The sequence below is a fragment of the Castor canadensis genome, chromosome 7 (assembly GCF_047511655.1).
Source record: "Castor canadensis chromosome 7, mCasCan1.hap1v2, whole genome shotgun sequence".
Lineage (NCBI taxonomy): Eukaryota > Metazoa > Chordata > Mammalia > Rodentia > Castoridae > Castor > Castor canadensis.
Window position 1 is genome coordinate 78,543,479 of NC_133392.1, and position 23,296 is coordinate 78,566,774.

The window sequence follows — 23,296 nt, forward strand, 5'->3', positions numbered from 1 at the left end:
AAACATGGAGTTATGCTTTGGAAAATCCTGAGAAATATAACTTGTTCTTAATTTGAATGAGTAGAGCTGCAGGCTCTTTTACTGTTTTCTAGAGGAAGCCTTGTTTACAGAAGCCATCTCAATTCTTTCTGTGGAGTATTCATTCTAGGAAGATCTTTTAGCTTCTCGTAGGATGGGAAAATGCATAGGAGACAAAACAAAGAGTCTTTGTTCTGTTTGTTGGTATTATTTACTCTGTGTGTGTGTGTGTGTGTGTGTGTGTGTGTGTGCACGTGTGCGCGTGCATGCATGTGTATAAAAACCAGACTTGTAATTTCATTTGGCAGGGCTGTTCCAACATTGCCATTTGATTTGTCTGATGTGTTTTGTCTGATGTTTTGTATGGATGCTGTCTCTGTTAACTTTGTGGAGAACATGAAATGCTCTTAAGCTTTGGGGACACAAAATTAGTAAAGATACACACACACACACACACACAAACACACACACATCCAACATTGCCATTTGATTTGTCTGATGTGTTTTGTCTGATGTTTTGTATAGATGCTCTCTGTTAGCTCTTAAGCTTTGGGGACACAAAATTAGTAATGACACACACACGCACACACACCCCGACCCCACCCAAAGCATCAAGTGAGCTGTGCCAAATTGGATATACTTTTTTTTTGGATGGTACTGGAGAACTGGAGATTGAACCTAGGGCTGAGCCTAAAGGACCTTTAGTCCTTTTGTTTTTACTTTGTTTTTGAGATATGGTCTTGGTAACTTTTGCCCATACTTGGCTGGAACTGTGGAACTGTGGTCCTCTTCCCTTGGTGGTGCTGGGATTATGAGTGTGCACCATACTGCCTGGCTCTTGATACACTTTTTCATCAGCAAATATTTACAGTTTTGAAACTTAACAAATATCCCTTGAGCACACACATTCGGAGTTCTAATTTAGCCAAGAAAGATCAGCAGTCTCCTCCTACCCTAGTTTCTTTTTTATTTATGGCTTTGTTCACTCTCCATTCTTAAGGTCCTTAAGAAGCACCTGGCTCATAATAGATGGTCACTAAGTATGTTTCTGAATGAGCACATTCTGTGTTGAAGACCTTTAATAGCCTTTAGACAAAGCTGCTTGTTGATATAGCACTATAGGAAGTATTATAATTTCTACAATAGCATTTTTAGCAAATGAATTCTAATTTGTGTCGATGTAGATTATTTCACCTTTAAGGTTTTGTGTGTTATTAGATATACAAAAGATTAGATAATTTTTTTACTATTTGCAATTTATTTTTTGTTTTATTTTTATTATTGTTTTCCTGAAGGTACATTGTGACACAAAAATTCTTACAATGTATCATAGTTCCTTCCAGAATACATAATTTTTAAATGACAGAAATTTATTACTTTACTACTTATGTAATTAATATTTTAAAGCATCAACAATGAACACAAAGACCTTTAATTTGTTTTCAGCAAAACCTTATTTAATATTCAAAATAAAATTTGAAAACTTAATGGAAAATGCATTTGAAAAATATTGTGTATTCTTTCATACATTGCTAATCAGACCATGCTGTATGTTACCTTTTAAAGAGCATTTGTACAGTTACTTACTTGAAATTTCAGGACCTTTAAGCTGAGGCATGTTTAAGCTGTAGGTGTGGTACTCGGGGCAGTTAGCAGCATACCATTTGCTGTCACACACACCACTTTTGAGGGCTCATGTGAGTTCAAGGTGTTGCCTCGTGTTGATTCCCTTCCCCCTCCCTGTATAAAGCTCACTTTGTAAAGGAGAAAACTAAAATCCAGAGATGAGATGAATAGCCCCAGTACAGTGTTGCTGTTATAAGGGCTTGTGCTTGAGCATCTCAGATATTTTCTAGTGGTTTGTTATTTCAGTATTGCCTAATTAAAACTAAAAAAAAGGAAAAGCTGAATCAGACTGCCACATTACTATAAATTTAGATTATATTGCTTTACTTAAGATGATTACTGATGCATTTTTGTTTTAATTTAAATAAATTAACCCCAGTCCATTTGTTGTAATAGTTTTATAAACTGTAGGGTTCTCCTCTTATAATGTAATTGTTTTTCCTGAAATTAAATCTGTATTTAAAACTGTAATCACTGAATGTGTCCTAAATTTTATTTCAAGTTTGAACTTATTATAGAGTGATGTTTTATACCATTTTGGGTTTCTTAAAACTGCTTGGCTTTTCTTATTTTTCCAAATATAGATTATAACTCTATCATAACTTTCCTAAATCCTTTTTGCTAACTGTATTAGCCATGACTAATTGTATTTGCTATAACACAGTACCACAGACTTGCAAGGCTTTAGCACAGAAATTTATTTTCTCAAAGTTCTGGTTGCTGGAAATGGCTGCTTTGGTAAGGAGACTTTTCCTGACTAGTAGGTGGCTGTTTTTTCTCTCTGTCTACCCATGGCCTTTTCTGTCTCCATATCTCTTCTTTTAAGAGACAGTCTTATTGGATTAGCGTCCTCTCTATTATGACCTCATTTAGCCTTAATTACTCCTAAAACTGTATCTGTAAGTACAATCACATGGGAGATAGGGCTTCAGCGTGAATTTGGGAGCATACAACTCTGCCTACTGCACTGAACGCAGCAGTACTTTAAAAGTAAGGTTTCTAATGCATTTTTGTTTATTCTTTTTTGGTTTAATAAAATAATAATTTGAAACTAAAGCTCCAAGCCACATGTAAGCTGAATAATTCTAGTTTCCAGTCTCCCCATGGTAGAATTTATTTTAAAATTTGAGAGACTCCCTTCCATTCCATCTTCTCCCCATCCACTCCTCGAGTAGTTAAGGAGATAGTATATCTACTCTCCCCAGAATCAGTGGTTATAGGTGGGGTTCACTTAGAGCTATGCAGGGGGAAGTATGAGTCTAAATTCTGAGAGATGTGTTTGAATACCAAGTCCACTGTTTACTCTCCTTCCTCTGGCAACCACTGATCTGGGGGACTCAGGATTCATGAATTTCTCAGAGGCTAGATTTTTTTTCATTTAAAAATAGTATAATAGTAAAATGGTATGGCTGCTGTGGAAAACCATTTGTTGGTTCCTCAATAGTTAAACAAAACTACCTACTATGTGGCCTAATAATTCCACTCCTAGGTGTATACCTCAAAAGACTATAAACAGAAGTTGAAAGTAAAGACACATACACGAACATTCATAGTATACTATTCATAGCTAAAAGGTGGAAACAACCCAGATGTCCACCAGTAGATGAATAGATAAGCAAAATGTGATAAATCCATACAGTAGAATACTCAGCTATAAAAAGGAATGAAATACAGACACAAATTGATGAACCCTGAAGACATGCTAAATGAAAGAATCCAGTCAGAAAAGACCACATGTTGTATGATTCCATTTATATAAAATGTCCAGAATAAGCACATTCATAGAATGCATTAGTGATTGCCAGGGGTGAGGGAGAGGGGAATGAGGAGTGACTTGCTAATGGCCTTTGGGTTTCATTTTAGGATGATGGAAATGTTCTGGAACTAGGTAGTGACTATGATTATACAGCATTGTTAGTATACTAAAAATCACTGGGTTGTGTACTTTAAAATGGTTGAAATGATAAGTTTTATGTTATATGTATTTACCAGAAGAAAAAACAAAGATGAGCTCATAACCAGAAAATTTTTTTTAACTTCAGGGACAGATAAAATCATGATTCTCATGATCACTTATTAAAGAATTTTTATTAATAGGATATGAGAGAATTAGGTAAATATCCTACCAGTCCAAATGAAAAAGTTGAAACACCACTAGTTTCTGTGAAAACTGAAGAAGAATACTGAGACGAATTACAAATGAAAGTGAAACTGGTTTTTCCATATAGAGGAGGTCTGCTGAAATCACTCTTAGGACATCATCTCTCTCTCTCTCAGGTACCTATAGTTTGCAAAAAGTTGCAAGTAATTTTACATTGAAACACAACATTTTGTTTTTCCTATAGGTTCTGCTCTTCTAATTACAAAAATCTCATAAAAAAGTTACTCTTTTTTTCCTCAGAAAAGTTGATTAATTTTATTTTTTTGCTTTTTAAATTATTAACATATTACAGCTGTACATTGTGTCATTTGCATATGGCTTACAATGTTTCTCACTTAAATTTACCCCTCTCTCTCTCTCCATTATCCCCCCAGTAAAGTTATTCCTGAGGACAGAATAGTATCTCATTAGATTTGCCTGCTTATTTACAAAGGCACAGTGATTGTGGGCCTTCTTGTTTGCTTTGTGGCAACTTTTATTTTGGAATTTCAGGCTGAATTTTTTTTTAAAGCCTCTTACATTATTTGTGGTCCCAAGGAAGCCAAAGTGACAATTTGTTACCAGATTTCACCTGTATTACTTGTAAGAATTCCTCATTTGTTGAGGTTCTCCAAATATCTTAATGTTCCTGGGCTCCTAGGAAGTGGCTTTTATTAATTAACTTTAACACTGGGAACCCTGTAATCCATTTTCCATGCTTTGCAGTCATGGCTCTGTAAAGTCAACCTTAGTTTCTTTAAAGTATCCAGCCATGTCTGATTGAATGAGTATCGTTTTCAAGTGTGAGTTTTGTTGTAAAACCAGTATTTCCAATTATGTCCTAGTAAGGACATATTGAGCCTATTGAACTTTTGCAAATAACTATTGTCATGAAAATAAGAATGCTCAATAAGTTTCTGAATTCTGGAGGTTCAAACAGGGAGAATAAGATCATTTACAAGTGTTTTATTTCACTTTACAAAAGCAGAGTCTACTAAATTGTTATGAGTTACTGGATAACTTTAAGACATTTAAACAAATGTCTTCCATATATGTCTAGAAAATAAGAACATCGGAACAACATCAACAGTAAACAGATGCTAAAGTGATTTCTAATCAGTTCTTTCAGATTAATTCTTATGCCACTGGGAATGAATTAATCTTCTTGATTAGAGTCCTGGAAACCTACTTAGTGCTCTGGTATTCTCAAAGTTGGTTAAGCAGAGTTTTCCAAAGCCTGTACTCAAAAGTACTTGACATAGTACTTTTCCCATGGGGCTCTGACACAGTTTTCTGGCTTAGAGCCAATAACAAGGGCTTTGAGGGAAGCACCAGGCTGAAACAAACAAACAGAAAATATGTGTAGATGACAAAAAACATAAAAGGGCAACAGTTAATGTATTCCTTATAATTATTGAAAATGAAAAAACTGATGAGTTTATTTTAGTAAAAATAAAACTGGGCCAAGCATGGTGGCTCACCCTGTAATCCCAGCTATGTTAGAGGTGGAGATTGGGAGGATTGCTGTTTCAGTAGCCTGGGTAAAAAGTTAGTGAGACCCCATCTCAACCAGTAAGCCACGCATGGTGGTATGCATTTCTGGTCCCAGCTGTGCAGGAGGCCTTAGGTAGGAGGGTTCCAGTCCAGCCAGGCTGGGGCAAAAAATGGGAAGAACTTACCTGAAAAATAACTAAAGAAACAAAAAGGCTGTAGGTGTGTGGTTCAAGTGACAGAACACTTTTGTCTAGCAAGTGCAAGGTCCTGAATTCAAACCTCAGTACCAAAAACATGAAACAAAACAAAAAACAAACCTAGAGCTGGGTATGATTGAGCACAAGTGTAATCCCAGCTATGAGGGAGGTAGAGATGAAAGGATCACAGTTAGAAGCAAGCCTGGACAGAAAGTTAGTGAGACCCTGTGTCACAAACAAGCTGGGCATGCTAGTGCCCACACCTGCAATCAGCATCTTGGGAGGCAGAGGTAGGATTGCTGCTCATGGCTGCCCCTGAACAAAAAAAATGAGAGCCCCTCCCTGAAAAATAAACTAAAGCAAAAAGAGCTCAGGATAAGGCTCAAGTAGACAAGTATAAGACCCTTACTTTAAACCCCAGTTACCCCCACCCAAAAGAATTAAATAAATAAATAGATAAAGCTGTCAGGGAAGTCTGCATGTTTCTGTGACATACAAAACAAAGTCAATACAAAAAATGTAGACCATAATTACTATGCACTCTATATTTCAAAATAAATCAGCATAATTTATAAAAACAGATGAGCATAAACTTCACAGAGGAAACTCTGGACCTAACGTAATAATCCTAGATATAATGTACCATGAATATACCAGAAACAGATTAGGAATATCAAGTTTATTAAGTCTGGAGTAGGTTCTGAACTTCTATATGTTACTGAAACACCACAGGAAGCAATGTGAATCTTTCCGTTGAAAACCATCGTCCTAGAAAAAACTGGATTCAGACTTTAAAAATCACCTCGTGACCAAGTTGACATTTTAAAAGTAACAGATTATGACTGATAACAGCTATGCAGTGCAAAACAGAAACATGCCATTATAGTGAGGGCATTGTCAAATAGTAACAAACCCAATTTTCAGTACCTTTTCTTTTTAAAAGATGAAATAATAAAATTTTCTCCATAGGGGCCTTCTAGGAAATCTCAAGGACAGTTTTAGGTTGAAAAGATATCCTAACATTTTTATTTTACTTAAGGGATTTGAATTTATGAAAAGAAAAATGAAAAGTTGTCAGGAGATTTAAATACTTAACACAGGAACTAGATCATGGATGCCTAAAAAAAAAATACGAAGTTTGCTGTCAAAATGGTCTGTAAACATTTGAAAGTAAACAGAAGATGACATGATTGTACAGTGTTTAATTCTTTTTTTTAATTCATATGTGCATACAATGCTTGGGTCATTTCTCCCCCCTGCCCCCACCCCCTCCCTTACCACCCACTCCATCCCCTCCCTCTCCCCCCCACCCCCTCAATACCAAGCAGAAACTGTTTTGCCCTTATCTCTAATTTTGTTGAAGAGAGAATATAAGTAATAATAGGAAGGAACAAGGGGTTTTGCTAGTTGAGATAAGGATAGCTATACAGAGAGTTGACTCACATTGATTTCCTGTGCCATGTGTGTTACCTTCTAGGTTAATTCTTCTTGATCTAACCTTTTCTGTAGTTCCTGGTCCCCTTCTCCTATTGGCCTCAGTTGCTTTTAAGGTATTTGCTTTAGTTTCTCTGTGTTGAGGGCAACAAATGCTAACTAATTTTTTAGGTGTCTTACCTATCCTCATATCTCCCTTGTGTGCACTCAGTTTTGTCTTGTGATCAAAGTTCAATCCCCTTGTTGTGTTTGCCCTTGATCTAATGTCCACATATGAGGGAGAACATACGATTTTTGGTCTTTTGGGCCAGGCTAACTTCACTCAGAATGATGTTCTCCAGTTGCATCCATTTACCAGTGAATGATAACATTTCGTTCTTCTTCATGGCTGCATAAAATTCCATTGTGTATAGATACCACATTTTCTTGATCCATTTGTCAGTGGTGGGGCATCTTGGCTGTTTCCATAACTTGGCTATTGTGAATAGTGCCGCAATAAACATGGGTGTGCAGGTGCCTCTGGAGTAACCTGTGTCACAGTCTTTTGGGTATATCCCCAAGAGTGGTATGGCTGTATCATATGGTAGATCAATGTTTAGATTTTTAAGTAGCCTCCAAATTTTTTTCCAGAGTGGTTGTGCTAGTTTACATTCCCAGCAGCAGTGTAAGAGGGTTCCTTTTTCCCTGCATCCTCGCCAACACCTGTTGTTGGTAGTGTTGCTAATCATGGCTATTCTAACGGGGGTGAGGTGGAATGTTAGTGTGGTTTTAATTTGCATTTCCTTTATTGCTAGAGATGGTGAGCATTTTTTCATGTATTTTTTGGCCATTTGAATTTCTTCTTTTGAGAAAGTTCTGTTTAGTTCACTTGCCCATTTCTTTATTGGTTCATTAATTTTGGGAGAATTTAGTTTTTTAAGTTCCCTATGTATTCTGGTTATCAGTCCTTTGATGTGTAGCTGGCAAATATTTTGTCCCACTCTGTGGGTGTTCTCTTCAGTTTAGAGACCATTTCTTTCGATGAGCAGAAGCTTTTTAGTTTTATGAAGTCCCATTTATCCATGCTATCTCTTAGTTGCTGTGCTGCTGGGGTTTCATTGAGAAAGTTCTTATCTATACCTACTAATTCCAGAGTATTTCCTACTCTTTCCTGTATCAACTTTAGAGTTTGTGGTCTGATATTAAGATCTTTGATCCATTTTGAGTTAATATTGGTATAGGGTGATATACATGGATCTAGTTTCAGTTTTTTGCAGACTGCTAACTAGTTTTCCCAGCAGTTTTTGTTGAAGAGGCTGCTTTTTCTCCATCGTATATTTTTAGCGCTTTTGTCAAAGACAAGTTGGTTATAGTTGTGTGGCTTCATATCTGGGTCCTCTGTTCTGTTCCACTGGTCTTCATGTCTGTTCTGTTTTTATTGTTATTGCTTTGTAATATAGTTTGAAGTCGTGTGTCGTGATACCTCTAGCATTGTTCTTTTGACTGAGTATTGCCTTGGCTATTCGTGGCCGCTTGTGTTTCCATATAAATTTCACGGTAGATTTTTCAATCTGTTTAATGAATGTCATTGGAATTTTGATGGGAATTGCGTTAAACATGTAGATTACTTTTGGGAGTATAGACATTTTTACTATGTTGATTCTACCAATCCATGAGCATGGGAGATCTCTCCACTTTCTATAGTCTTCCTCAGTCTCTTTCTTCAGAAGTTTATAGTTTTCCTTGTAGAGTTCGTTTACATCTTTTCTTAGTTTACACCTAGGTATTTGATTTTTTTTGAGTCTATTGTAAATGGAATTGTTTTCATATATTCTTTCTCAGTTTGTTCATTATTAGTGTATAGAAATGCTAATGATTTCTCTATGTTGATTTTATATACTGCTACCTTGCTGTAGCTATTGATGGTGTCTAGAAGCTTTTGAGTAGAGTTTTTTGGGTCTTTAAGGTATAGGATCATGTCATCTGCAAATAGGGATATTTTGACATTTTCTTTACCTATTTGTATTCCTTTTATTCCTTCTTCTTGCCTAATTGCTCTTTCTAGGAATTCCAGTACTATATTGAATAGGAGTGGAGATAGTGGGCATCCTTGTCTAGTTCCTGATTTTAGAGGGAATGGTTTCAGTTTTTCTCCGTTAAGTATAATGCTGGCTATAGGTTTGTCATATATAGCTTTTATAATGTTGAGGTACTTTCCTTCTATTCCTAGTTTTCTTAGAGCTTTTATCATGAAATGGTGTTGGATCTTATCAAAGGCTTTTTCTGCATCTATTGAGATGATCAAGTGGTTTTTGTCCTTGCTTCTGTTAATGTGGTTTGTTACGTTTATTGATACTCGTATGTTGAACCACCCTGCATTCCTGGGATGAAGCCTACTTGGTCATGGTGAATAATCTTTTTGATTTGTTGTTGAATTCGGTTTGCCATTAATTTGTTGAGGATTTTTGCATTAGTGTTCATTAAGGAGATTGGCCTATAGTTTTCCTTTTTGGAGGTGTCTTTGCCTGGTTTTGGGATAAGTCTAATACTGGCTTTATAAAATGTGTTAGGCAATTTTCCTTCCCTTTCTATTTCATGGAACAGTTTAAGGAGAGTTGGTATCAGTTCTTTAAAGGTCTGATAGAATTCAGAGAATCCATCAGGTCCTGGACTTTTCTTTTTGGGGAGACTCTTGATTGCTGCTTCAATTTTATTTTGTGTTATAGGTCTATTCAGGTGATTAATTTCCTCTTGGTTCAGTTTTGGATGATCATATGTATCTAGAAATCTGTCCATTTCTTTAAGATTTTCAATTTTTTTTGAGTATAGTTTCTTGAAGTAGTCTCTGATGATTTCCTGGACTTCCATGGTGTTTGTTGTTATCTCCCCTTTTGCATTCCTGATTCTACTAATTTGGGCTTTTTCTTTCCTCATTTTCGTCAGGTTTGCCAGGGGTCTGTCGATCTTGTTTATTTTTTCAAAGAACCAACTTTTTGTTTTATTAATTCTTTGTATGTTTTTTTTGGTTTCTATTTTGTTGATTTCAGCTCTTATTTTTATAATTTCTTTCCTATTTGTTTTGGGTTTTGCTTGTTCTTGTTTTTCTAGGAGTTTGAGATGTATCATTAGGTCATTGATTTGGATCTTTCAGTCTTTTTAATATATGCACTCATGGCTATAAACTTTCCTCTCAGGACTGCCTTAGCTATGTCCCATAGGTTCCGGTAGGTTGTGTTTTCATTTTCATTGACTTCCAGGAACTTTTTAATTTCCTCTTTTATTTCATCAGTGACCCATTGTTCATTAAGTAATGAGTTATTTAGTTTCCAGCTGTTTGCATGTTTTTTGTCTTTACTTTTGTTGTTGAGTTCTAGTTTTATTGCATTGTGATCAGATAGAATGCATGGTATAATTTCTATTTTCTTATATTTGCTGAGGCTTTCTTTGTGCCCTAGGATATGATCTATTTTGGAGAAGGTTCCATGGGCTGCTGAGAAGCATATATATTGTGTAGAAGTTGGATGAAATGTTCTGTAGACATCAAGTAGGTCCATTTGATCTATTGTATATTTTAGATCTTGGATTTCTTTTTTTTTTTCAATATCCTCTTTTAAAAAAATTTTTTTTGTTTTATTATTGATATGTGCATACAAGGCTTGGGTCATTTCTCCCCCCTGCCCCCACCCCCTTCCTTACCACCCACTCCATCCCCTCCTTTTCCCCCCCTCCCCCTCAATACCTGGTAGAAACTATTTTGCCCTTTATCTAATTTTGTTGAAGAGAGAGTATAGGCAATAATAGGAAGGAACAAGTGTTCCTGGTTGAGATAAGGATAGCTGGGAGTTGACTCACATTAATTTCCTGTGTGTGTGTGTTAACTTCTAGGTTAATTCTTTTTGATCTAACCTTTTTTCTAGTTCCTGGTCCCCTTTTCCTATTGGCCTTAGTTGCTTTTACCTATTTGTATTCCTTTTATTCCTTCTTCTTGCCTAATTGCTCTTTCTAGGAATTCCAGTACTATGTTGAATAGGAGTGGAGATAGTGGGCATCCTTGTCTGGTTCCTGATTTTAGAGGGAATGGTTTTAATTTTTCTCCGTTAAGTATAATGCTGGCTGTAGGTTTGTCATATATAGTTTTTATAATGTTGAGGAACTTTCCTTCTATTCCTAGTTTTCTTAGAGCTTTTATCATGAAATGATGTTGGATCTTATCAAAGGCTTTTTCTGCATCTATTGAGATGATCAAGTGGTTTTTCCTTAGTTGCTTTTAAGGTATCTGCTTTAGTTTCTCTGTGTTAAGGGCAACAAATGCTACTAATTTTTTAGGTGTCTTACCTATCCTCACCCCTCCCTTGTGTGCTCTTGCTTTTATCATGTGCTCAAAGTCCAATCCCCTTATTTTGTTTGCCCTTGATCTAATGTCTACATATGAGGGAGAACATATGATTTTTGGTCTTTTGGGCCAGGCTAACCTCACTCAGAATGATGTTCTCCAATTCCATCCATTCACCAGCGAATGATAACATTTCGTTCTTCTTCATGGCTGCATAAAATTCCATTGTGTATAGATACCACATTTTCTTATAGATCTTGGATTTCTTTGTTGATTTTTTTGTTTGGATGACCTATCTGTTAATGATAATTGGGTGTTAAAGTCTCCCATGATCACTGTGTTGGAGTTAATACATGCTTTTAGGTCTTTCAGGGTATATTTGATGAAATTGGGTGTGTTGACGTTGGGTGCATATAGCTTGATAATTGTTATTTCCTTTTGGTCTATTTCCCCTTTTATTAGTATGGAATGTCCTTCTTTATCTCGTTTGATCAATGTAGGTTTGAAGTCTACTTTGTCAGAGATAAGTATTACTACTCAGTGTTTAATTCTTTTATGCCTGAGAAACCTTTCTTTTCTGTTTAATCGTGGACATAGTAAAGTTAGCATGAAAAGCATAGAAGATTATTCTGGATAAACACAGATCTACTCTTTAATCTCGAGTAGTTATCTTATCACCTCTTATTAATAGCAGACCCGTAACCCAAGAAAACTTTCTAATTTCAACCAAGAAAACTCTAGTTTTGCACCAATATTTGATAGCATAGGAACTACAAGGGTTTTATGAATTAACCCATCAAAACAACAAGACAGTCTTAGTACCTTACATGGAAAGTTTACCTGCCTGTCGTCATTGTTCTACTAGTCTCATTCAATGTTAGCTATGACTTTTTGCTAAAGTGACTTGTACTATTTCACAGAGAAAACTGGAGAATGTGTAATTGTGACCTATCACACATCACTTTTCAGTGGACTAGTAGAATTAACATCCAGAGCTAACTCCGCTTTGACTACACACATAGTCCTAATAGAGATCTTGAAGTGGCAAAAATGAAACATGTTTATCTATTAATAGACCCAAAGATACAGCTTCTTTGTAAAAAGCAAAAGTATATAAACTTAAAAAATTATTCTTAGTATAATATTTCAATAACATTTCAGTTTTCTGTCTTAGAAATGATTTAGGCATTCAGTAGATATCCATCAATTCATGTTAATATTAGGTCAGACCTTTAATTTACCTAAGGTTTTGGAAATTCACTTTCAAACTGACATATTGCAAGACATAATGACTATTGCAAAATAAGTTCATCAACCTAATGATTCAATTTGGTTAAATACAAATTTATGTGTTTATTGTTTTAAACATTAAATAGAGGTAATGCTATCTTACTCAATTTGAAAGCCTATATAGGTTTGGAAAAGACATACTTAAAATAGAATAGAAATCTATGCTTATGTTTTATTTAACACTGATAAATCAGGGAAGACATAGCTATTATTTTTAATATGTATAAAATGCTTTTTATTTTTACAGTGGCATAGCAGTGTTTTAATTAAACCATAAATATTAAACTAGTCTAACATTCACAAAAGATTGGCTTTTGTGAATTTAATTTCTGAAAATAGTTCCATTTTGGTCTGTAAATATAGTTGTGAAATGTAGTACACTTGAATGTATTAGTTATTCAACTTTGTTATTTTCTGGGAATTTTAGAAATATTTACATAGACACTTATTTTTCTCTGTAAGTCAATCAGAAAATACGTCTTTAAAAATTATATGGTCAAATAGATTTTATATAGTATTCATTCATTCATTTATTTAATTTTGAGATTCTAGGGATCAAACCCAGGACCTTGTGCATGCTAGGCAAGTACTCCTCCAGTGAGCTACACCCTAGCCCAATACCATCTTGAGGTAGAAGAATATTTCACCTTCACACAGTGAATTACATACAGACATGCAGATGGTGAAAAGAGCTTATAATTTCAGTTGTGGGTCCAACTATTGTGTGTCCCTAATTGCAAAACTTATCAGATCAAAGAGCTGTTATCTTCCCAGTGGACATGAATTCTTAGTTGATTTGTGGTCAGAGCAGAAAGACGAAATGGAAAGGATGAACAAACCAGACTATCTGTGGTCTCTTACCCGTTAACCCATTCATACAGGTAACAGTATGAAATTAAAATTAATCCCCAGTGGAAAATAGTTTATTGGGGGGTTAACAAATGAAAAAGCAAATTTAGTAGTGAGTACCTACTTCCTTGCAGACAGGTCCCAAATTTCCCACCCAATGGTTTGAATAGGCTAGAACACCTCTAGTTCTGGGAAGTGGCTCTGGTTGGCCTAAAGCAATTAAGACCATCCTGTTCCTCCAGTGATCACTAGCAAGGAGTAGGACAGAGTGCTGCCAAGAAGCAGAAGTTTCATGGCTTCAATAAAAGCTGGAGCACATGTCTAGCATTAGTTCCTAGCCTGTGGCATTGGTTAGAAAAAATAGCTAGCAACATAACTGTGATAGGATTTGGCAACAACAATGGAAAAGTTGCAAATAGTAGTCCCTGATATGTGGAATTGGTTCAGGGAATATAAGTGAGGACACAGAGGCAGTTTTTTGTCATTAGGATTGTCAGTCACCACCCACCCCCAGAATTGTGAGCGGGAACCAATCAGTCCTGCTGAAAGTCAAGCTAAGTTCAGAGCTCCTCCTACGCAGGTAAAGGAGGGGATTGTGACAGTCTAATTTGTGACATTGAGAAGCTGACCTCTGGAGGGAGTCATCAAGGAAGACCTCCTGATCTTGGGCTGAGAAGTTAGCAGTCCTTTTTATGCCGCTGTGAAATACATGGTGGATTGGCCTGTAGCACCTGATGTTAGCTGATCTGCCAATGGAGACTGTATCAGTAGAGGACATTTTAGGAGGATTTTAGGATGTTAGAGTATACTAAGGAGATAATCCAGTCATAAAACCATCCTGTCTGAATAGGGGAGAAGGAAAATCCCATTTAATATAATCCAGTCATACAGAGCTTTGCAGAAGTTGAATATTCAATTTAGTTGTTTTAAATTAAGGTTGTTTTTTGCAAACACAGGGAGGCCCAAGAAGTAGCAGAGGGTATGATTGGAGCTCCATGAAAGCCTAAACCCCTTCCTTCCATCCCTCAGTTCTCCAAGGACTCTGCCTATCAGGGACATAGCATTCTCACTTCAGACATGACTGGTGTCCAGGATGAGAGTCCACAAGGCAGTTGTAACTACTTCTTGTCTGGCCCTGGAGGTACCAGGGTTGGTTATATGTATGATATGTAGAGCCAGCAACATGATGCCAAGAAGACAAATGCCCAGATCGAAAGACTAGACTAATGTCAGATTGTCTACTAGTGGAGGAATGGACAAGAAATAAACATACTGATAAGTGTAGACCCAAAGCTAAGGTAGTGAAAAGCAGTTGGGAGTTTCTAATAGTCTCCTTTGCAGAAAATTTCAAATAAAATATTAAGCCTGGGATTTCATTATGCTCTTTACCAAATAGAGCTCTATGAGCTAAATGGATGAAGTCTGTTTCATATTTAGAAATCTTCTTTCCAGCTGGGTATGTTGGTGCACAGCTCTGACCCCAGCATTACCAGAGGAATAGGGAGGCATAGACAGGAGGATCCCAAACTCTGGGGCAGCTTGGGCTACATAGTAAGCCCCAGACTCAAACCTCTCCCCCCAAAAGAAAATTTCCTTTCCTTCATTTCTTTAGTTCACTGGGAGAAATACTAGGGTCTGTGAATTGGGAGATCAGTAATTAAGGTGTTTCTTTTTATTCAGTGAGATTTGAATGAACCCAAAAGAAGACACTTATAGTACCATGGGCTTTCTGAGAAGTGGTTCATATGTGGGAAACTTGAAGGTGGTGACAGTTTTATGTAAAATGAGAGGAAAGAGATGATATGATAATGTATATACGTATATGTATGTGTGTGTGTATATATATATGTGTGTTGGTGAGGTGAAGAAATTGGGACACTTGTGCACTATTGATGGGAATATAAAATGGTGCAGCTACTATGGAAAACAGTATGGGAGGGACTCAAAAGAGTTAAAGATATAATTGTTAACATATGATCCAGTAATTCTACTTCTGGATATATTTGAAAGCTGGGTCTCAAAGGAAGTATTTGTACACCTCTGTTCATAGCAGCATTAATCACAGTAGCTAATGGGGAGTAATGAAATGCAAGGGCCTGTAAAAGGATGAGTGGATGAATAAAATGTGCTCCATACATACAATATTAGTCTTTAAAAAGAAGGGAATTCTGACACATGAATGAGCCATGAGTCATTATACTAAGTGAAATCAGCCATTTATGAAAAGACAAATACTGTCTGATTCCACTTACATGAAAGCTAAAGCAACCAGATCCATGGAAATGGAAAGTAAAATTGTGGTTACTGCAAACTGGGGCTCAGAAGAAATTAGTTCTTGTTTAATGGGTATAGAGTTTCAGTTTTGCAAGATAAATTTGTGGGGTTTAGTTACACAACAATGTGAATATACTTAATACCCAATTAAGTAAGTAGTTAAGATGGTGACTTTTATGTTGTTTATTTTATCCCAATAAAAATTTTTAAAAAGTAATGAGACCAGGCAGCAGTGATGTAGGGAGCAAGCATAATCTTAGGGAGGAAGCATTCATCCTTCACCATGAAATACAATGCTAACTATAGTTTCTTTTGTAGATATTTGCAGTACTCTAATCAAACTGTTGCCATAATAAAAAAACACAGGCTGGGTGCTTTAATAATAGGAATGTAATTTTTCACAGTTCTGGAGGCAAAAAGTATACAATCATAGTGCCAGAAAATTCTGTTCCTAATGAGGCAGATTAGTGACTGCCTTTATACCCTTCTTTTTTTTCTTTTTTTTGGTGGTACTGGGGTTTGGACTCAGGGCCTTGTGCTTGTGCTTGCTAGGCAGATCCTCTCCCTCTTGAATTATGCCACCATCCCTTTTCTGCTTTAGTTACTTTTCAGGCAGGTTTTGGGTTTTTGCCCAGGGCTGGCCTCTGACCAATATCCTCTTACTACAGTGTCCTGCATAGCTGAGACCCAGGCATGCGCCACCACACCCAGCATATTGATTGTGATGGGATTTTGCTAACTTTTTGCCCCGGCTGGCCTTGAACGGTGATACTTCTAATCTCCCATTTTCCTGAATAGCTAGGATTACAGATGTGTGCCACCATGCCTTGCTCTCTCTGTACCTTTCTTTATTAATACTGGCATTTACAGCTATGAGATATCCCTCTAAGCACTATTGTAGTTGTACTACATAAGTGTGGTATTTTGTGTCATTTTTATTAATTTTAAGTATATTTTCAAGTTTTTCTTCTGAATTCTTTGATCCATTGTTATTTCAGATTTTGTTTGATTTCTATAAGTTTGTTGTTACTATAACAACATATAACTCTAATCCTTAACTTTGCTTAGTCACATCATATTTTGTATGATTTCGATCATGTCCATTTATTAAGGTTGGTTTTGTGATCTGCTCTGTAGTTTGTCCCAGATAATGCTCCATGTGCATGGAAAAGACTGTATTCTGTTGTGGTTTGGTTATGTGTTCTGAAGATGTCTTTTTCTTTTGTAGATCTAGATAGTTGGTCTGTCCATTGTTGAAAGTGGGATTTTGAAGACTGAAAATATTATCTTCCCTCAGTTCTATCAGTTTTTGCTTCATGTACTTTGTGGCTTCTCATATTAGGTGTATATGTATTAACAATTGTTATATCAATGATGTCAGTGCTCTGCAAATCATCGTGGCACTGTCCTGTTGAGTCACTTGTCGTACTCTGCTTCGATGAGGCAAAGTCAATCTCCTTGCTGTAATAACAATGGGATCATTTTAATGTTTGGAAATGATTATGTGGAAGTGTCATTGTGCTCTGTCTTGGCAAGCAAACCAGGTGCGTGCACTCCTGGAGAGCAGACTCTGGCTGTTGGGCAGGCAGTAGAGATGTAATATTACTAGGAAATAGATAAGGAAGTTGGCTTCATTGTGAACCTTCCCTCGTGACTTTGAAGGAGGGAAGGATGGGGAGACAGGAGGTGGGCTCATTTGCCGAAGCATTCCTATTGGCTGATCTCTCCATTCTGCAGTGTTCAAGGAGGCCACTGCTGTGGCTGGAGCTTATAAATAATTACTGTGACATTACCAAGATCATTTGCTGGGGCTATAGGCAGGGAAGTGTATGTGGATTGGGGAGTTTTTTCCCCAGGACATCAACCAAACTGACTTCCCCAGGCCAACTCTTTCCTTGTTCTTTAAACAGTAATACTGCTGCTGAACCAAAAAATGTATACCACTTGGGAAAATACCAGGTGGTGATGAGGACCTGGAGGAACCAGAACCCACTGTGATGTCAGCTTCTAAAATCACTTTGGGAAACCAGCAATCTCTCTTAAAGGCAACCAAATACAAGTCTAGTAATTTTGCTCTTAGGTAAGATACCCATCAGAGATACCAGTATGTGTTTTAACAAAGACATAAACTAAAATGTTCTTAGCAGCAACCTTCATGGTAATGCCAAACTGACCTACAAGTATATGGGTGAATCTGACAAACAGTGTTGAATGAAAGAAGCCACGTGTAAGAGTGCATTATAAAGAGTTCCATTTATAAAAATTCAAAAGCAAGTAAAACTGGTGGGATTATGGTTATTGGTGGAGGTAAGGACTTGAAGAAGACACAAGAGGGAGCTTCCTGGGACTGGAATGCTCTGGTCCTTGATCTTGGTGCTGATTGCAGTGTTGCATTTGGTTTCAGAAAAATCACTGATTTGTTTCCTTTTCTGTATGCATATTATACTTCAATAAAGGGTTTCAAATTAAAAAAATTATTATATCTTAATGGATTGACCTTAGAGTAAAAACCTTTATCTGTAGTAGATTTTTCCTAAGTCTTTTTCATCTGAAATAGTATACCACTAATGCTATTTTATGGTTACTACTTTTGTACTGTATGTCTTTTTTCCTTCTTTTTACTTTAATTCTCTTTGTAACATTGAACCTGAATATGTCTTCTGTACTAGCAGTACAATTTTGTGTCCTCTCTGCTCTTCTTTTGATTGTATGTCCATCCATTTGTATTGGATGCTATTATATTGATATGGCCTGATTCATTTTCCATGTTATTTTTTTGTTTTCTATGTCTCATGCCTTGTTTGTCACTGTGTTTCTCCATTATTGCTTTTTTTGCATTAAGTGAATATTTTGAATTGTAACATTTTAATTCCTTTAATGACTTTTTTTGCTTTTTAAAAATTATTTTCTCAGTGGTTGCTTAAAGGTTTATAACATATATTCCCCACCCCCAATAGAATCTGCTTCAGATTCATATTGGTTTGATTCCAGTAAGATATTTAATTGTTCTTCCTATGTGCCTCTATTTCCTGTTCCCTTTTCCTAGCAAATATTATTACACATATTATCTATGTATGTTAAAACCCAAGAATACATTATAGTAGTTATTGTATGTGACTTTGTCTTTTAAAGAAACAAAATGAAATAGGATATGAATATTTTTGTAGACATATTTTAAATTTATCACTTCTTGTTCTTTCCATTTACTTATCTTTATGGATTTGAATTTCCTATTACAAGTTTAAATTCAGTCATTTCTTTTGCTATTGTCAATATGTTACATTTCTCTATGCTCTAGATCCAACAATTGAATTATTTAAGGGAAGAAAGGAAAAGAAAAATGCCTAAGAGACAATATAATATGTCAATATAACATAAATATGTGTTTGTATTGTCTTTTATACTGTATAATTACTTTTACTAACATTCTTTACTTTTTTTCTATGCTTTCTGATCACTGATGGTCTTTACTTGCTTTCAGCATCAAGAATTTCATTTAAGGTTTATCTGTTTATGATGAATTCTCTTGAGTTTTTGTTTTTCCAGTAATGTCTTTATTTTGCCTTCATTTTTGATTAACAGTCTTCCTTTCCATTTCTTTCAGGGCATGGTGTTGGCTGTGTTTTTAGCAATGCTCTTTTTTGACTGTTTCTCCCTGATCTCTCTCTTAATCTGTCTTTGTTGGTATCATACCTAATTTTCAATGTCTACAAATTGCTGGCTGATTGCTCTGTTGTTTTTGACAATTTTCTGGGGGTATAAAATGCTCCAAAATCTGATCCAAATAAATTATGATGTAATCCCTTTGCAGTGGCTGTCTTTGAGGCCAGTGTTTGAGGTTTCTTGTACTTTAGGAATGCCCTTGTTAGCTGTCTTTTCCCCTTGACTTTCTGTTGCACATTCCTAGTTTGTTTACATTTACTTTGTTGCTCTCATGTAGCTGCTGTCCTCTTCTTAATTGTTTACCATTAAAAAACTATTTCTTGTTTGTTTGCAGAGACTTTGTGCATAATAGGGAGAGGGGGCTCTGCCTTTCCTTCTTTCTTCACAGCAGCCAAGACATTGTTCAGCTCCACTGATGTCTTCTTGGTACGAATGTGTGTCCTCATGCTTTTCTTGACGGGCTGGAAGATGTCTTCATTCTTGGATACCTTGAGTAGCTCAGTGGTGTGCTTGTAGGGGCAAAGCCATATGCCGTTTGGATCATGTCCTGTGTGAACTTGGTGTCCTTGACTAGGTGCATGTGGTGGCACTTGTGCCTCAGCTTGCTCACATTCTTGGTTGTGCCCCTTGTTGAAGCCTACAGCCATGGGTAGTGTAGATCTGTGGTTTCTGTTCTTTAATACCTGTGAAAGCAGAACAAAACACCATTATTTAAAAAATTTTTTTATTTTAATGTACTTACATGTGCATACATTATTTGGACACCCCCCCCCACCTCTGGGCAGAACCTGTTCTGCCCTCTTGTTCTCCACTTTTTTGGAAGAAAAAAAGTAAAAGATAATAAGAAAAACATGGTGTTTTTGTTAGCTTAAAATAAGGATAGTTATACAAGGAGATTCTTTGTGTTGTTTTCATGCATATGTGCATTGCAACCCAAATTGGTTAAACTCTATCCCGACCTCACACTATTTCCTAATCCCCTTCCCATAGTGGCCTCTGACAGTTTAAGGTTACTATATTCGTTCCTATGCAGTGAGCACATCAGTTACATTCAGGTTTTTGGTTTCCTTCCCTTTCCCTATCCCTCCATTGTGCAGTCTCCCCTTAGTATGTCACTCATGTCCAATAATATTACTGCATTTGTTTTGGGTCTATAATCTGCTTATGAGGGAGAACATGCAATTTTTAGCATTCTAAGCCTGACTAACTTTACTTAAGATGATGTTCTCCATCCAGTTCCATCTGTTTACCTTCACATAACAAAATTTCATTCTTCTTTGTGGCTGAATGAAATTCCATTATGTATAAATACCACATTTTTCTTAATCCATTCATCAGTAGTGGGGCGTATTGGCTGTTTCCATACCTTGGCTATTGTGAATAAACATGAGTTTATACAATAAACCTTAGTGTGCAGGTGCCTTTGTAATAACCCGAGTCGCATTCCTTCAGGTATATCCCTAGGAGTGGGTATTGCTGAATCATACGGCAGATCTATGTTTAGTTTTTTAAGAAGCCTCCATATTATTTTCCAAGGTGGTTATACTAGCTTACATTCCCACCAGCAGTGTATGAGGGTTCCTTTTTCCCTGCATCCTCGCCACCATTTGTTGGTGGTGGTGTTCTTGATGGTAGCTATTTTAACAGGAGTGAGGTGGAATCCTAGTGTGGGTTTGATTTTCATTTCCTTTATGGCCAGAATGGTGAGCATTTTTCATGTGTTTTTTAGCCATTTGGACTTCTGCCTTTGAAAAAGTTGTGTTTAGTTCTGTTGCCCATTTCTTTATTGGCTCATTGATTTTTGAGGAGTTTAGTTTTTTAAGTTCCCTGTACATTCTGGTATCAGTTGCCTTGTCTGATGTATAGCCAGCAAATATTTTCTTCCATTCTGTGGTTGGTCTCTTCAGTTTAGAGGCCATTTCTTCTGTTGTGCAGAAGCTTTTTAATTTCATGTATTCCCATTTGTCAGTCCTTTCTCTTAGTTGCTGAGCTGCTTGAGTTCTACTGAGGAAGTCATTGCCTCCAGTGTATTCCCTGCTCTTTCCAGTACTAGCTTCAAGGTTTCAGGTTTGATAATAAGGTCCTTAATCCCCTTTGAGATGATACTGGTACAAGGTGACAGGCAGGAATCTAGTTTCAGTTTTCTGCAGACTTATAACCACTTTTCCCAGCAATGTTGGTTGAAGAGGATATCTTTTCTCCATTGTATGTTTTTGGCATCTTTGTCGAAGATTAGGTGAGCATATTTGTGTGATTCATATCTGGATCCTTTAGTCTGTTCCACTGGTCTTCATAACTGTTTTTGTGCCACTACCATGCTGTTTTTATTGCTATGGCTCCATAATATAGTTTGAAGTCAGGTATTGTGATACCTCCACCATTGCTCTTTTTGCTCAGTATTGCCTTGGCTAGTTTTTGTGTTTCCAAATGAACTTTAGGGTAGATTTTTCAATCTCTTTGATGAATGTCATTGGGATTTTGATGGCAGTTGAGCTGAACATGTAGATTGCTTTTGGTAGTATGGCCATTTTTACTATGTTGATTCTGCCAATTCATGAGCAGAGGAGATCTTTCTTCCTTGATCTCTTTCTTCAGGGGTTTGTAGTTCTCCTTGTAGAGGTCATTTATACATCCTTTGTTAAGTTTATTACTAAGTATTTCATTTTTTGAGGCTATTGTAAATGGAATTGTTTCCCTGTATTCTTTCTCAGTTTGTTCATTGTTGGTGTATAGAAAGGCTGCTGATTTTTGTAAGTTGATTTTGTATCCTGCTACTTTGCTGAATTGTTTATGGTGTCTAGGAGTTTTTAGGTGGAGTTTTTCAGGTCTTTGAGGTATAAGATCATGTTGTCTGCAAATAGGGATAGTTTGACTACTTCTTTACCTATTTGTATTCCTTTTTTGTCTTCTTTTTGCCTTATTCTGGCTAGGAATTCCAGGACTATGTTGAATAGGATTGTGGAGAGTGGACACCCTTATCTCATTAGTGGAAATGGTTTCAGTTTTTCCCTATTAAATATAATGTTGGCTATAGGTTTGTCATATTTAGCCTTTATAATATTGAGATACATTCCTTCTGTTCCTAGTTTCCTCAGAGCTTTTAATATGAAATGGTGTTGAATCTTATTGAAGGCTTTTTCTGCATCTGTTGAGAAGATCAAGTGATTTTTGTCTTTGCTTCTATTAATGTGCTGTATTATATTTAATGATTTGCATATGTTGGATCATCCCTGCATCCCTGGGATGAAGCTGACTTGGTCATGGTGAATGATCTTTCTGATATGTTGTTGGATTCGATTTGCCATTATTTTATTGAAGATCTTTGTATCAATGTTCATTAAGGAGATTATTGGCGTAGTTCTCCTTTTTGGATGTGCGCTCGTCCAGTTTTGGATGAGTTATATTGGCTTCATAAAATGAGTTAGGCAGAAACACCATTATTTTCGACAGCACGGTTAGGCTTGAACTTCTAGTCTTTTTCAAATGTCAGATCTCTTGGAGAAAACTTAGGAATACTGTACTCTTTTTTTTTTCTTTTATTATTCATATGTGCATACAAGGCTTGGTTCATTTCTCCCCCCTGCCCCCACCCCCTCCCTTACCACCCACTCCACCCCCTCCCGCTCCCCCCCCTCAATACCCAGCAGAAACTATTTTCCCCTTATCTCTAATTTTGTTGTAGAGAGAGTATAAGCATTAATAGGAAGGAACAAGGGGTTTTGCTGGTTGAGATAAGGATAGCTATACAGGGCATTGACTCACATTGATTTCCTGTGCATGGGTGTTACCTTCTAGGTTAATTCTTTTTGATCTAACCTTTTCTCTAGTACCTGTTCCCCTTTTCCTATTGGCCTCAGTTGCTTTAAGGTATCTGCTTTAGTTTCTCTGCATTAAGGGCAACAAATGCTAGCTAGTTTTTTAGGTGTCTTACCTATCCTCACCCCTCCCTTGTGTGCTCTCGCGTTTATCATGTGCTCATAGTCCAATCCCCTTGTTGTG

The 23,296-nt window shown here is 36.6% G+C and overlaps 1 protein-coding gene across 7 annotated transcripts in view; it reads left to right on the plus strand.

The window, feature by feature from the left end:
* The window catches only part of Marchf8 (membrane associated ring-CH-type finger 8), a 124,900-nt gene that overhangs the window by 69,484 nt on the left and 32,120 nt on the right, over positions 1-23,296 (plus strand). The gene's annotated exons all lie outside the window — the stretch shown is intronic.